The sequence below is a fragment of the Sarcophilus harrisii genome, chromosome 1 (genome assembly GCF_902635505.1).
Source record: "Sarcophilus harrisii chromosome 1, mSarHar1.11, whole genome shotgun sequence".
Lineage (NCBI taxonomy): Eukaryota > Metazoa > Chordata > Mammalia > Dasyuromorphia > Dasyuridae > Sarcophilus > Sarcophilus harrisii.
This window is the reverse complement of record NC_045426.1, coordinates 316,215,537-316,229,737: the sequence shown is the minus strand read 5'-3', so window position 1 is coordinate 316,229,737 and position 14,201 is coordinate 316,215,537. Positions and strand designations below refer to the sequence as shown.

Sequence of the window (14,201 nt, the reverse complement as noted above, 5' to 3'; positions counted from 1 at the left end):
TTTTGGTCAATTGTGTGATATAAAGATCTGTTATATAAAAATCATCTAAGAAAAGCTGTTTATTTCCTATCAATATTCATCAAGAAAACTCTTGTTTTCTACTGGGTAAAATTAAGAAAATCATCTCCATAGAGATTTAGTAGAGTTGAGAATGTAAGCAAGGAAGGCAGTAGTTGCTCATGACTTTTTGGTCATTTTTGGGCAAAGGAGGAAGAGTTGATGCTTGCCTTTTTGTTTGCAGATGATTGTGCACTGCAGCCTCTGAGGTGGAGGTGCAACAAAACATTCATCGATTCTATGCAGCTTGGGCTAATTTTGGCCCAACAACTAACACCAAGCAAACAGATTCTCTACCAACCAGCACCATCATTCATATGTAGAACCATCAGCTAAAGAAAATGGAAATATTTTGAATGCTGTGATTAAGTTCACTTATCTTGGTAATTAATACTGGCTGAAATGTGAGGTCATAAAAGTAAAAGTACAACTGAGGTATCTGAATGACCTCCAATTGCAGTATTTGAGGTATGCAGCATTCAGGTGATACACTAGGTTTCCCTTAGATCTTCCGTGAATGTGCACTGTCTAATTATTTTTAATCAAGGCTGACAGCCTCAATAGGCCTTGAAGACTTACCCCACTCCTCTACATGGCATCTCATCATATACAGTTAACTGTAGGAAATGGAATACTGAAAAAATATTGTAATATAACATCTACTATTTCTACTTGCTCAGATTTCTTTCTTCAGATCTCCTAGATTTAGCCACTCAGTTGTGAATAATAATCACAAAATCATAATCACAATTGTGATTAATAACATGGAATCAAAATGCCAAAGATAACATAAACTCTGCTTACTACACTTTTACCTTCTCAGGTCTTTGGCCCACACGGGCACAACTGTGACTTATAACGAGGAATAAGGAAAAGGCTTTCATAATCCCAATTTCACCAGCCCCAGGACTCACAGCAGCTGGTGGTGCTGAGCTGATTCCATGCAGTGTTGGCTTCTGTCTCTCATTGCCCAGGCTGTTCTGGCGCATCTGGTCACATGCACTGCTCATGCTGCTTCTTCCTGTCTCTCTTCCTTGAGCACTGGAATTAGCCTCTAAAAGATAGAAATGGTAGAAGAGAGAAGAAAGTATATTCTACATACCAGGATAAGAACTCACTATTTGATAAAAACTTGGGAACACTGATTCCAGTGTTATAGTATGTCTGAAACTAGCCATTGACCAACATTTCACATCCCATATCAAGATAAGGTCAAAATGGGTACATAATTTAGGCATAAAGAGTGATACCATAAACAAATCAGGAGAACTAGGAATAATTTATTTGTCATATCTTTGGAAAAAGGAAGAATTTATGACCAAATAAGAAAAGAGAGAACATTATGAAATGCAAAATGAATGATTTTGATTATATTAAATTTAAAAGGTTTTACACAAACAAAACCAGTGCAGCCAAGATTAGAAGGAAAGCAGAAAGCTGGGAAACAATTTTTATAGCCAGTGTTTCTGATAAAAGCCTCATTTCTATATCTATAGAGAACTGAGCCAAATTTATAAGATTATAAGTCATTCCCCAATTGATAAATGGTCAAAGGAAAGGAATAGACAATTTTCAGATGGAGAAATTAAAGCTATCTATAGTCATATGAAAAAATGCTCTAAATCACTATTATTAGATAAATGCAAATTAAAACAACTCTGAGGTACCTCTCACACCTACCAGATTGGCTAAAACGACAGGAAAAAATAATGAAAAATTTTGGAGAGGATGTGGAAAAAGTGGGATACTGATGCATTGTTGGTGGAGATGTGAACTGATCCAGCCAAAGGGCTATAATACTATGAATGCTCTTTGATCCAGCAGTGCCACTACCACGTCTGCATGCCAAAGAAATCATAGAAGAGGGAAAGGAGCCCAGTGTATAAGGATTATTTGTGGCAGCATTTTTTGTGGTGGTAAGGAACTGGAAAATGAATGGGTGCCCACCAACTGGGGAATGACTGAGTAAGTTACAATAAGTATGAAAGTAAGGAATATTACTGTTGTATAAGAAATAATGAACAGACTGATTTTAGAAAGTTTGTAAAGACTTACATGAACTGATGCTGAGTGAAACAAGCAGAACCGGGAAAACATTGTACATGGCAAGACTATGTGATGATCATCTATGAATACTTGGCTTTTCTCCACAATTCAGTTATCCAAGGCAATTCCAATACACCTTGGATGGAAAATGCCATCTGCATCCCAAGAGAAAACTATGGAAACTTGATGCAGATCAAACATATTATTTTCATCTTTTTTTTCTGTATTTTTTCTCATTGTTTTTCCCTTTTGTTCTGATTTTTCCCTCCCTTCCATATGAGCCCAATATGGCTCATATGGAACTATATTTTTAAAAATGAATGTACATACACAACCTAAAAATAAAAAAAATAAATGCAACCAGAAAAATACTTTATAATCTTCTGATTTTCAGTACCAAAGAAGCTATAAGGAAAAGACTTTTTATTTATCGAAGGTATTTACCTCTGCTATGAAAGTTATCTTGCCTAACAGAAGACTGTCTATAGATTGTGAAGTTTGCTAGATGTTCTCATACATGGATGATTTCATGTATAGGTTACATAAGACCAAACTAACTTTGTTTCTTTTTTTAGCAGATCAGGAAGATGTTATAGATACTGTATAGATAATATAGATAAGGTATAGCTATCTAGATAGATGTATAAATTTTTAGCAAAGTAATTGATAATTACTCTCACACTAAATTTGTAGTCAATATGTAAGTATGTAAACTCTGATTATAGAGAAGTTAGATAAACTAGGAATTTGTTAAACAACCAGAACAAAAAAAAAAAAAAAAAAGATCATTAACAATTCAATGTCATCAAGAGAGGAAGTCTCTACTTTAGGCTCTCAAGACTTTTCGAGGTAATTCAGACCAATTCCAATAGGAGACAGCCATCTGCATCAAGAAAGAGAACTGTGGAGACTGTGTGCATCACAACATAGTATTTTTATCTTTTTGTGGTTAGTTGCTTGTTTTTTTTCTTTTGATCTGATTTTTCTTATGTAGCATGATAATTGTAAAAATATGTATAGAAGAATTGCACATATTTAACAAAAATTACTTGTTTATGGGAGGGGGGGTGAAGGGAAGGAAGGAAGAAAAAATTGGAACACAAAGTTTTTCAAGGGTAAATCTTGAAAATTATTTTTGCATATATTTTGAAAATAAAAAGCTATTATTTTAAAAATAGGGAAACTAAAAAGAAATTTTTAAAAAATAAATTGCTAAAGCCTTAAAAAAAAAAAAAAAAAAAAAAGAATCTGTCCTTGTCTTTATGCCTAACTTTCTTTGTTAGGCAAATTTGAGAATTACATAAAGCAGGGAGGAATATTAACACATTAGAATGGCCTACTGAGACACCTTTACTGAACTTGATACATAGAGTGATCTTTGCCGAGGCACCTTTAATACTTTCTCTCACATAAATACAGATTTTTGTAACATCACTATATGGCACACACAAGCATGGGCACACACGAGTGTACACACACACACACACACACACACACACACACGTTATCAACTCCCCATGCTAGTACTCAAGTATGCAAACATTAAACATGGAATAGATTTTATTTACAGTAAAAAGAAAAAAAACCTACAGAAAATTGTACTCAAGCCCATAAATATCCCCTCTCCTTTCTTGATAGACTTCTATTTTCTCCTATAGATCTATAGCGTCCTTATAGATTTTAGCACTTTTCTGGTTAAGTTCCCCCGGAGAAGGAAAGATTTCAAAATTTACTAAACAATCAAGCTACTCTGTACCTCTTATATTTGTTAAGCTTTTCCCACAGTGACCCCTTTTTCCTGAGAAATTTTTACATGACCCCATCTCGAATCTGAGCCGAGGTATTTCTGGGATCATTTGTGCATGCACAGTCCAAAGTACACACATGTGTTCAGAACCAAGACTCTAGTGAAGTCACATAATGCGACATGGGCAAGCACTGCCAGAAACACCTGATCCATTATGCATAATTGATTTTGAAGTATTTTTTGGTCATTGTGTTCAGAAACCTTTTATTGTTGCCCAATTTTTCTCGACCCCTCCTCCCCATTCAGTTTTGAGACCCATAGTTAAGAAGCTCTGTTATACAGTCCTACCCCAGACAGAGTTCTAGCAAGGGGTAAAGGCAGGATTAGTTCCTCCACATGAGCTCCTGTAACCTCCTGGCCCCTGCCTCCTGTTGGCTCCCAGGTGCATCTCCATTGTTGCTCTGTAACTGCCATTTCGCCTGCTGACATTTCATCATGTCACTGTCTCTCCTTGGTTTGGCTTCCCTGCTATGGCTGCTTGCCACATTGGCCCTTCTCAGGGCTTTAACCTCCTACAGACTCCACATGTGGACTCTAATCCCAGACCCCACTCAGGGCCGTAACTCTTCATCCCACAGGGATCCTGTGGCTGTGTTCTTTCTCCCAGGGTATGATAGATCTAGGTCATATTTTCAATGTCAAAATGATCCCAAAGGCCTTGCTGTGGCAAATACACATGGCTTAGTTTTTGTGTTTCCTTAGAATATTTTATTATAGTTGCAAAGTATTTGAGTCTCTAAAGAGAGGGATCATACCCAGGAAGCTGGGTGTGGTTTCTGCTGCAAAATATTCCTCAAGGGAATCTGGGGACAAAGGTCCCCAAATGAAGATAAAATAGGGAGGCACAAGAAATTTCTATCCCAAGATAGAGCTTGATTTCTAGTGCAGACCTAAGCCTTAGTGAGCAAGAAAAACAGTTTTAAAAATAGAACTAATTTTGAAGATCCCAGGTAACTAGGAGTTGCTAGGTTCTGTGTTCTAAAGAGCCTGACACCTAAAACACAGAATCTCCCTCTAGACATGAAAAGGCTTGCTTTTGCCAGGGCCATAAAAGGAACAGAAGGATTATTTCTCAGAGGAAAAGAGCCAGGAATGGTTTTCCCCTCAACAGACCCTCCCTTGGCCTGTTCCTCACCTGTAAAACTAATAGGACAGGATTCAATGGCCTCAAAGTCACTTCGATCTCTCAACCCATGATTTATGAACTTTCTGTTGTTCAGTTATTGGCTCTGTTAAGGGCTTCTTCTGTCTAAAAGCTGCATCAAAAGGAAAATGCTATCAGGTTTAAATCAAAAAAAAGAACTTAAGAAAATCCATTCTTCCCCTCCTCCCTCCCCCCCCCCACCCCCACAAAGAAAGCCCACCTCTTTCCATCTACTCTTTGGCAGCTTGGTGCTGCAAGGGACAGAGCACTGGGCCTGCAGTAAATCCAATCTCAGATATTTTCTGGCTGTGAGACCCTGGCTGGGCAACACACGGTTTCTGCTTGCCTCAGTTTGCTCAGCTGTAAAATGAGAATAATAATAGGGCTGTTATAAGGATCACATGAGACAACACTGACAAAGTCCTTAGCACACAGGTTCTATCCATCAGGAAGACCTGGTTCTCTGACTGGAGCCATGAAAAGCCAGCCTGCCAGCAGCTAGCAACAATCCCCGAGACAGCTGCCCCCTGACAAGCAGAGGGGCCTGGCAGAGATAAGTGGCATTTGAGGCCCATTGGAAGCAACATGATCGCAGGAGCCTTCAGCAGAGACAGGAATAGTCCCTTCATGCAGATACCCTCCCCACACTGTTCTCTACAATGCTTCTACTCTGCAGACTGATAGGATGGAACACTGTGCCCCAAGGATTTGGGCAGGAAGTGGGGGGAAATCTTTTATGGCCACTATTCTTACTGTGGTTTTTTTCCCCCTTTAAATGTATTTGATTTTAGCCAATTATGTCCTCTGGCTAATTATTAAAAATACTTGGATGGGGACCCATAAATTATGATTGAATGGACTCTAAGACTCAGAGTGGACCCAAAACTATGGGACTTGTCTAGAACTTGTCTACATGACCACATGCTATTTGGGGTTTGGTGGCAGAGAGGATGGTTCCATTATTATTTATAATAAAATCATTTTAAAATTTAAAAAGTATTATTTATAATAAAATAAATACATAAAAATTAAAAAATAAAATAACTAAATTGCCTTCAAGTTTTTTCCCCTCCCTCTTTAGAGCAAGCTCAAAAAGTCTCTAGATTATTTAAGACATAAAATTTCTTTCAGACAGGGTCCATATCCCAGTTTTCCACACAGGAAACTGTAGGAGTCTCCTTTTATCCATCCTCTTTCTTTTTTGAATCTATTTGAGTTATGGGAGATCTTCCCAGCTCCAGCCAGGCTGACTCCCCTTGTTCAGCACCTCCCTCTGAATCTTGAGTCTTCAGATCTGAAGGGATTCCTCCATTCTCTCTTCCTGATTATCCTCCTAATCCCCTTTTTCTTCTTGGGGTAAATGGTATCCATTCTAATCAACCTGTGTTGTTGCCTCGAGAAAGTATTAGAACCAATATGGCAACTGTATTGCCCCAAGGAGAGGCAAAACCAGCCATAGCACACTCAAGGAACCACCATGGGGAGGAATCATAGTATGCTAGTCTTGGAAGGAATCTTTGAGATCAGCTAGATCGATCATTTTGTTTTGAAGAATTAAAGATCACACAGCTAGTGATGGTAGGTAGGCAACCAGAATCCTGTTTTGATCAATATTCTCTGCATTGCACCATATGTTCTTTAGATTTATATTTCAGTGTATATGATACAGATAGGGTATACATCTTCATAAATCTTTTTGTCTGTAATAAAGTTGCATTGAAATAGTGCATTTCTATCCAAAGCTAAGATTCCAGAAACTATAGCTACAGGAAAGTAGTAAGGTGTAGGAATCATGATAGAAAAAGCAGGACAATAATAACTGTACTAAATGAATCCCTTTCTATTTTTTAATTTTTGTTGCTTAGTCATCTGCATTATATCTGACTCTTTGTGGCCCCATTGGAGTTTTCTTGGCAGAGATACTAAAGTGGTTTGGCTATTTCCCTCTCTAGTTTATTTTACAGGTGGGGAAACTGAGGCAAAAAATAGACTTGCCTAGAGTCACATGGCTATTTAAACGTCAGAGGGCAAATTGAACTTTTGAGGATGACTCTGACTCCAAACCTGTCACTATCTACTGCATCACCTAGCTGACATCTATTTTTAATATCTTCTTAAAATGACTATCACCTTCCATGAGATCCCATTTTTTCTATTGAGAGCTGATCAATTTTAAAATAGTTGATCAGTTAACTACAAAGAATCATAGACCTTTGACATTTTAGAGTTAAAGAGGAATTTAGAGGTCATCTAGTCCAATACTGTCATTTAGAGGATAGAGACGAGGTTCATATAACAAACGAAGTCCTGAGAAATGCTAAGACCACATGGCAAACTAGTGGCAGAACCAGGACTACAACCTATATATCTCCTGGATTCCTAAACTTCAGTATTTTTTCTTATTTGCCTCCTCTTACACATTTAAATTGTAGCAATACGTCCAAGGCTCACATTAACTTTTTAAAAAGAAGCATTAAATCCCTAAACTAAATTCTGCCATTTACCACATCCCATACCATTAATACAGGTAAAATTCTTGAAGTTGTCAGTCATCATAAGCATATACCTGTATCAAACCCAAAAAACCAATCAGTCACTCACTCTCAAGCACAGTGATACAGAATTTCATTTTGCTTTCATATGAGCAGGACAGAATCACCCCCTTGGAATGGGCTATACAATACCAAAAATACAGAAAGGAACTTTATGACAGCAGATTCACAATAGTGTGCAGGGTTTTGAAAAGGCAGGGCCACATCTTTAGAGTAAGCTGCTTGTGTGTCGTTACGTAGGCCATCTGATGTTGTTTGTTATTGTGGAAGAATGTCCTCCATTCTTAAAGATGACCATGACATCAGGGAGAAAATGCCCTTATATGCAAGCGAACTGAATTTTAGTGAGAGAGGGATGTGCAAAGAGACAGGGCTCTCTTCCCCAGAGCCATCTGTGTCCAGGCCCCAGATATACATCAGGACGACTGGAGAAGGCTCTGGAGGCAGTGGAGGATTTGGCCTTTTTAAGCTCAGGTCTTTAATAGGTCTCAGTTTGAATAGGACATCTAACAGTGCTCTGGGTAAAGGACTTGACTTGCCGTCTATTTGCAAAGCCTCTGCTAGTTGATCACTTCTTCTCTCATTCTGGGGTGGTCATTTCAAACCCTTCGGGGGGGACCTCAGCTGAGCCTGAAGGCCCAACCTTCTCTACTGTGATATTTTGCATTTCATACTAAATCTGTCTATAACGTTACAAATTTCACACTCCTACATTTCTACAGTTACAGCATCTTAATCATATTGAAAATCATTTTGTCACTTCTCTTTTATAAGTGGAACTAACATTTCCACATGAACTAGAAATACAAAATTATTCATTGTCTTTCTAATGGGTCTCAGTAGGTTCATCTATCTCTGCAGTATCTATCTCTGCCTGCACACGTTTTTGTACTGCTTTTATGAGTGTGGTTACATAAACGGTGTCTGTGTACATACATCCCTATATCCTTGAGGGAAGAAAAGCTTGTGTGTGAGTGGGGAACCAGGGTAGAAGAAGGAGTGATAGAATGAAGAAAAAATGAGAGAACTGTTTTCCCCTCAGAAACTGCCCTGATAAGATGGCAAGGAACCTATGTTTTGGGGGCCTCCCGAAAACTTCTCACTAATCTACCATAACATCCACCTCTTCTCCCTAAGAATTCAGTCTTCTACTATCAATTTCCTGTTCTTCTGAGGAAATTAAGGTTTAGGGAGGTTAAATGAGTTACCCAAGCTCACCTTGGCTAGTAAATGACAGGACTCATTGTCTTTACATTGGCTATGTTCTTCCTCTCCAATTTTCATGATATGAATACGTATAGATTTACATAGTACCTAATACTTCTCAAAATGCTCTTTATATATTCTCTTCCTACATCTTGCTTACTTACTTGTAAGATTTAATGGGGAAAACAATACACAAAAGGAAGTTGTAAAGGGGTGGGAGAGGTACTACAATGCTGCCACACAGAAAGCAAAAAGATTTCAAAGGAGATGTCTATCCTGTCACCTCTCTTAAAGGGAGGAGTTTATGGTTGTGCCCTGCAATGAGAGGAGCAGAGAGTGAGGATGAAATGGGTTTAAAAGAAGGCTGATTAGATCAGCTAGGAAATATTTGAGTCTGGATTTGAATTTAGATCTTCCTAACTTCAGGCCCAACTTTTAATCACTACACATAGACACTAAATATACTCTGCCCAGTTAAATAGTTTGGTTATCCACTGAGTTAAAGGAAATTCCTATTGCTGCTGGTGATGTGAATTAGGATCAGATTTAGCAAATCTACTTTTTTTAAATTAATTACTAACTATGGCTTTTTTCTGGTTAGACACATTTTTGTCCTCAGGAATCAGAATGAATAATAATAATGATTTTTTAAAAGTTTGTACTCAGCATCAATTAAGTCTATTACAAAATCCTTTCTTGATCATGATGTTCTGTATGGTCCATGTAATCTATTCTGCTGTCCAATTGGCTGTTCTAACTACCCCATTCCCAAGCTGAAAGAAAGGAGATAACTCTCCATTTCATCTGTTAAAAAGAAAAGTATTGAATTGGATCATGAATGTTCTTTTCAGTTTTAGAATTCTATCATTTTATGATTCTTATCCCTTAGATGACAGGAATTTAATCCATGGTGATTGCTGAGGGCTCTTCATTTTTCTGTTCATTTGTTTGCTTTACATAACGTGCCCCAATGTTGCAGGTAAGTGGACTAAATTAATCTAGCAGCTCTGGAAAGCTAAAGTTGTAATCCTTTGGAGGAGTTTTTGTCTTCTAACAGGATTTCAACTGGTTTGGATGAGGTATGATTAAAATAAATAAAAAACAAACAAAAATTTGTAATAACATAATAAATGATAGCTAGTATTGATATATCACTTTAAGGTTTGCAAAGCATTATACAGATGTTATCTCATTTGATCCTGATAACACCCCCTGAAGTAGGTACTATTATCCCCATTTTACAAACTAGGAAACTAAGGCAGAGAGGTTACATAACTTGCCTAAGTTTATACAAACCAGTGAATGTCAGGCAGAGCCCTTCCCATTGTAGCTACTAGCTGCCTCAGACATAAGTCACCTACCTAGACTCTAGCCCTTCTCCTGGTTATTCACATTTGACATTATTAGCCCAGTACTCTGTCTACTTGCTCTGGACTCAGATCCTTTCCCCAACCCTTACCTTAATCATGTGCTTCAGAACTGTTCTCTCATCTGAACTGTTTGTTTAATTGGATAAGAAGTAGAGATAGACCCAAGTTAGGCTCAAATGTGACATGGGTGATTTGTTAAATGCTAACATTAATAATTAACTAAAAAGGAGGTTTACTTAGCCAGTGCAGAGAAGGGGTAGCCAAACAAAAACATTTTAGCATTCAGCTTTGGAAGACATACTCCCCCCTACCCATCTCCACACGGAAAGGCCTCTATTCAGCAGAGAAAACAATGGTGACTAAGATGGTCTGGGACATCCACCAAGAGTGAAGGACCCTGATTCTACAAAGGGGACCTTCTTATGTCCTTAGGTGACCATCAATATAGCCAGAGGCTCCCAGGATAACAATATCAAGGGATGCACAGCTGGAACCTTTGTCTCCTAGACTGTTTGAGTTCCAAGGACAGCTTTAATAACTGCCATCTTTTCAGTCTCAGGTCAAAAAAAAGGAGCCAGACCTTCCCCTTGCCACACATGTCTTCCATCTCCTGCTGAGCATGTCCCTTGAGGGAAGAGGAAGAGGAACATTGTTGGGGAGTGGGACTGCTGCACCCTTTCATACCTAATCTCCAGCCTTCAGAGAGAAGAGAAGGGAAGAGAAGCTTCCCACCTGACTCTGCCTTTCATTGTGTACTGCACTTGAGTCTCATTTGAGAAGGGCCTTCCACTCACAAATGACAGCCTCACAACTGGCCACTCCCTACAATCTTGATGACTCTGACCCACTATAGTTCATTATCTAAACCTATTTTCCATCTTGAAACCTGGTGATCCATTCTCCTCTACACTGTCCTCTTCCCTGTCTCTAGCCCCATTTTCATTTCACTAATTGCACCCTGATGAGCCCCAGTCTTGGATTACTCCGTATCTGCTACCTTTGCTCCTATACTCATGCTGTTCAATGATGGTACACAAAGTCACATAACTATTCTGACTAGATTTACTATAAAATTGTTACACCACCTCAACGGGGCCCTCACTGTTCCCAGGCAATTCTACCATGCCTCCCTCATTAACTCACCGATCTACTCTCTTCCTAACTCCTTAGGATCTGACTTCTGAGCTCATTATTCAGCTGAGACCTCTCTCTCCAATTACCAATGATCAGCCAGTCCAATAGCCTTTTCTCTAACTTCATTCTCTGTGACTTTCTCTGTAGCCTCTGACACAATCACACCATGCAATCAATCTGTTGCCAAAGGCTATGGAGTTCACCTTTCCCACTTCTCTCCTCTGACATTGCTCTTATTATGGCGCAGGTTCTCATCACCTCTATTATTGCAATGGTCTGCTGGTGCACCTGCCCGCCTTAAGTCTCTTTTCTCTTCAATCCATCCTCAATCAGTCACCAATGTGATTTTCCCAAAGCACCAGTCTAACCATGTCACTCATCTTCTCAATAAACACCAATGGCTCCCTATTGCCCCCAGTAACAAATATAAAATCCTGTTTAGAATTCAAATCCTTTACTAAAGAAGGGAAGGGGACCTGTATGTCTCAGGATGTTTGTGGCAGCCCTTTTTGTGGTGGCTAGAAACTGGAAAATGAATGGATGTCCATCAATTGGAGAATGGCTGAATAAATTGTGGTATATGAATGTTATTGAATATTATTGTTCTGTAAGAAATGACCAGCAGGATGATTTCAGAAAGGCCTGGAGAGATTTCCATGAACTGATGCTTAGTGAAATGAATAGAACCAGGAGATCATTTTTTTTTTTTTTTTTTTTTTTATTTAATAGCCTTTAATTTACAGGATATATATATGGGTAACTTTACAGCATTAACAATTGCCAAACCTCTTGTTCCAATTTTCACCTCTTACCCCCCACCCCTCCCTAAATGGCAGGATGACCAGTAGATGTTAAATATATTAAAATATAACTTAGATACACAATAAGTATACATGACCAAAACATTATTTTGCTGTACAAAAAGAATCAGACTCTGAATTATTGTACAATTAGCTTGTGAAGGAAATCAAAGATGCAGGTGTGCATAAATATAGGGACTGGGAATTCAATGTAATGAGAACCAGGAGATCATTATACACTTCAACAATGATATTATATGAGGATGTATTCTGATGGAAGTGGATATCTTTGACAAAGAGAAGATTTAATTCAGTTCCAATTGATCAATGATGTTCAGAATCAGCTACACCCAGAAAAGGAACACTGGGAAATGAGTGTGAACTGTTTGCATTTTTGTTTTTCTTCCCAGGTTATTTTTACCTTCTGAATCCAATTCTTCTTATGCAACAAGAGAACTGTACAGTTCTGCACACATATATTGTATCTAGGATATATTATAACATATTTAACGTATAAGACTGCCTACCATCTAGGGGAGGGGATGGAGGGAGGGAGGGAAGGGAAAAGTTGGAACAGAAATGAATGCAAGGGATAATGTTGTAAAAAATTATCTGTGCATATGTTCTGTCAATAAAAAGTTATAATAATAAATAAAAATAAAAAAAGAATTCAAATACCTTCATAAACTACCCCCCCTACCTTTTCAATCTTTTTATACACTATGCCCTGCCCCCAAATTCTCTTCGATCCAGGACATTGGTATCCTGGCCATTACACAAACAAGTCATTCCATTTCTTGGTTCCAAGCATTTTCTCTGGCTGTCCTCCATCTTTGGAACACTTTCCCTCTTCTCCACTGACAACCTTCCCTTCCTTCCTTCATATCCCAATAGAAATTCCATCTTTTACAAGAAACTCTTTCCAATTCCTTTTAATTCTAGTGCTTCTCCTCTTATTTGCTTCCTATTTATTCTATATAGAGTTTGTACATATTTGTTTGTCTGTTGTCTTCCCCATTAGATTGTAAGTTCCTTGAGGGGCCAGGATGGTCTTCTGCCTTTTTTTGTATCTACAGCACTTAGCACCACTGGTACATAGTGCTTACCTAGTTTTGTCACTTGGGGTGAGTGCTATTGGTGCAATACTGGTTCTGGCCAAGTCTTTTGTTTCTTTTCTATTTATATCACTGAAATCTGCTGCTTTCTACCTCTTTTGCTCAGCTCCAGCTAATTCAGTCCCAGAACTCTGCCTTGGGTTAAAACAGGGTTTTGAAAATTCCTAAGGAAAAATAGATTTCTCTATATAATTAAGCCAGAAAAGACTCTAAATTATAATAGAATGAGACCTAAAGATGTATTCTTAATAAGCATAAAAATCTCCACTTCAAGCCCAGAAAAAAGTTAGCCAATTATTTAGGATGAAAGTAGCTATCTTTTTAAAATAATTTTTAAATTTTATAATAGCTTTTTATTTTTCAAAATATATACAAAGATAGTTTTCAACACCCATCCCTGAAAAATCTTGTGTTCCATATTTTTCCCTCCTTCCTCATCTCCCCCTTCCCCTAGACACAAATAATCCAATATAGGTTAAACATGTGCAATTCTTCTAAATATATTTCCACATTTATCATGCTGCACAAGAAATCAGATCAAAAAAAGAAAAAAAAAAACAAGCAAACACAACAACAATTACAAAAATGAAAATACTATATTGTGATCTACACTCAGTCCCCACAGCTCTTTCTCTCGATGCAGATGGCACTCTCCATCACAAGACCATTGGAAATGGCCTGAATCATCTCATTGTTGAAAAGAGCCATATCCATCAGATGAATCCATCATCACATAATCTTGTTGCTGCATACAATGTTCTCTTGGTTCACTTCACTAAGCATTAGTTCATGTAAGTCTCTCCAGGCCTCTCTGAAATCATCCTGCTGATTGTTTCTTACAGAACAATAATATTCCATAACATTCATACACCATAATTTATTCAACCATTCTCCAGCTCATGGGCATCTCCTCCCTTTCCAGTTCTTTGCCGCCACAAAAATGGCTGCTACAAACATTTTTGCACATGGG

At 38.1% G+C, this 14,201-nt stretch overlaps 1 long non-coding RNA gene across 1 annotated transcript in view; it reads right to left on the bottom strand.

The window, feature by feature from the left end:
- Window positions 1-5,350, bottom strand: part of LOC116420457 — a 29,311-nt gene extending 23,961 nt beyond the window's left edge. The window contains exons 1-3 of the long non-coding RNA XR_004230784.1: window positions 5,275-5,350; window positions 5,046-5,166; window positions 972-1,111 (exon numbers count right to left, since the gene is read on the bottom strand). This is a non-coding gene — a long non-coding RNA (uncharacterized LOC116420457). The remainder of the gene's footprint in view (window positions 1-971; window positions 1,112-5,045; window positions 5,167-5,274) is intronic.
- Between the last annotated feature and the right edge of the window lie 8,851 nt (window positions 5,351-14,201).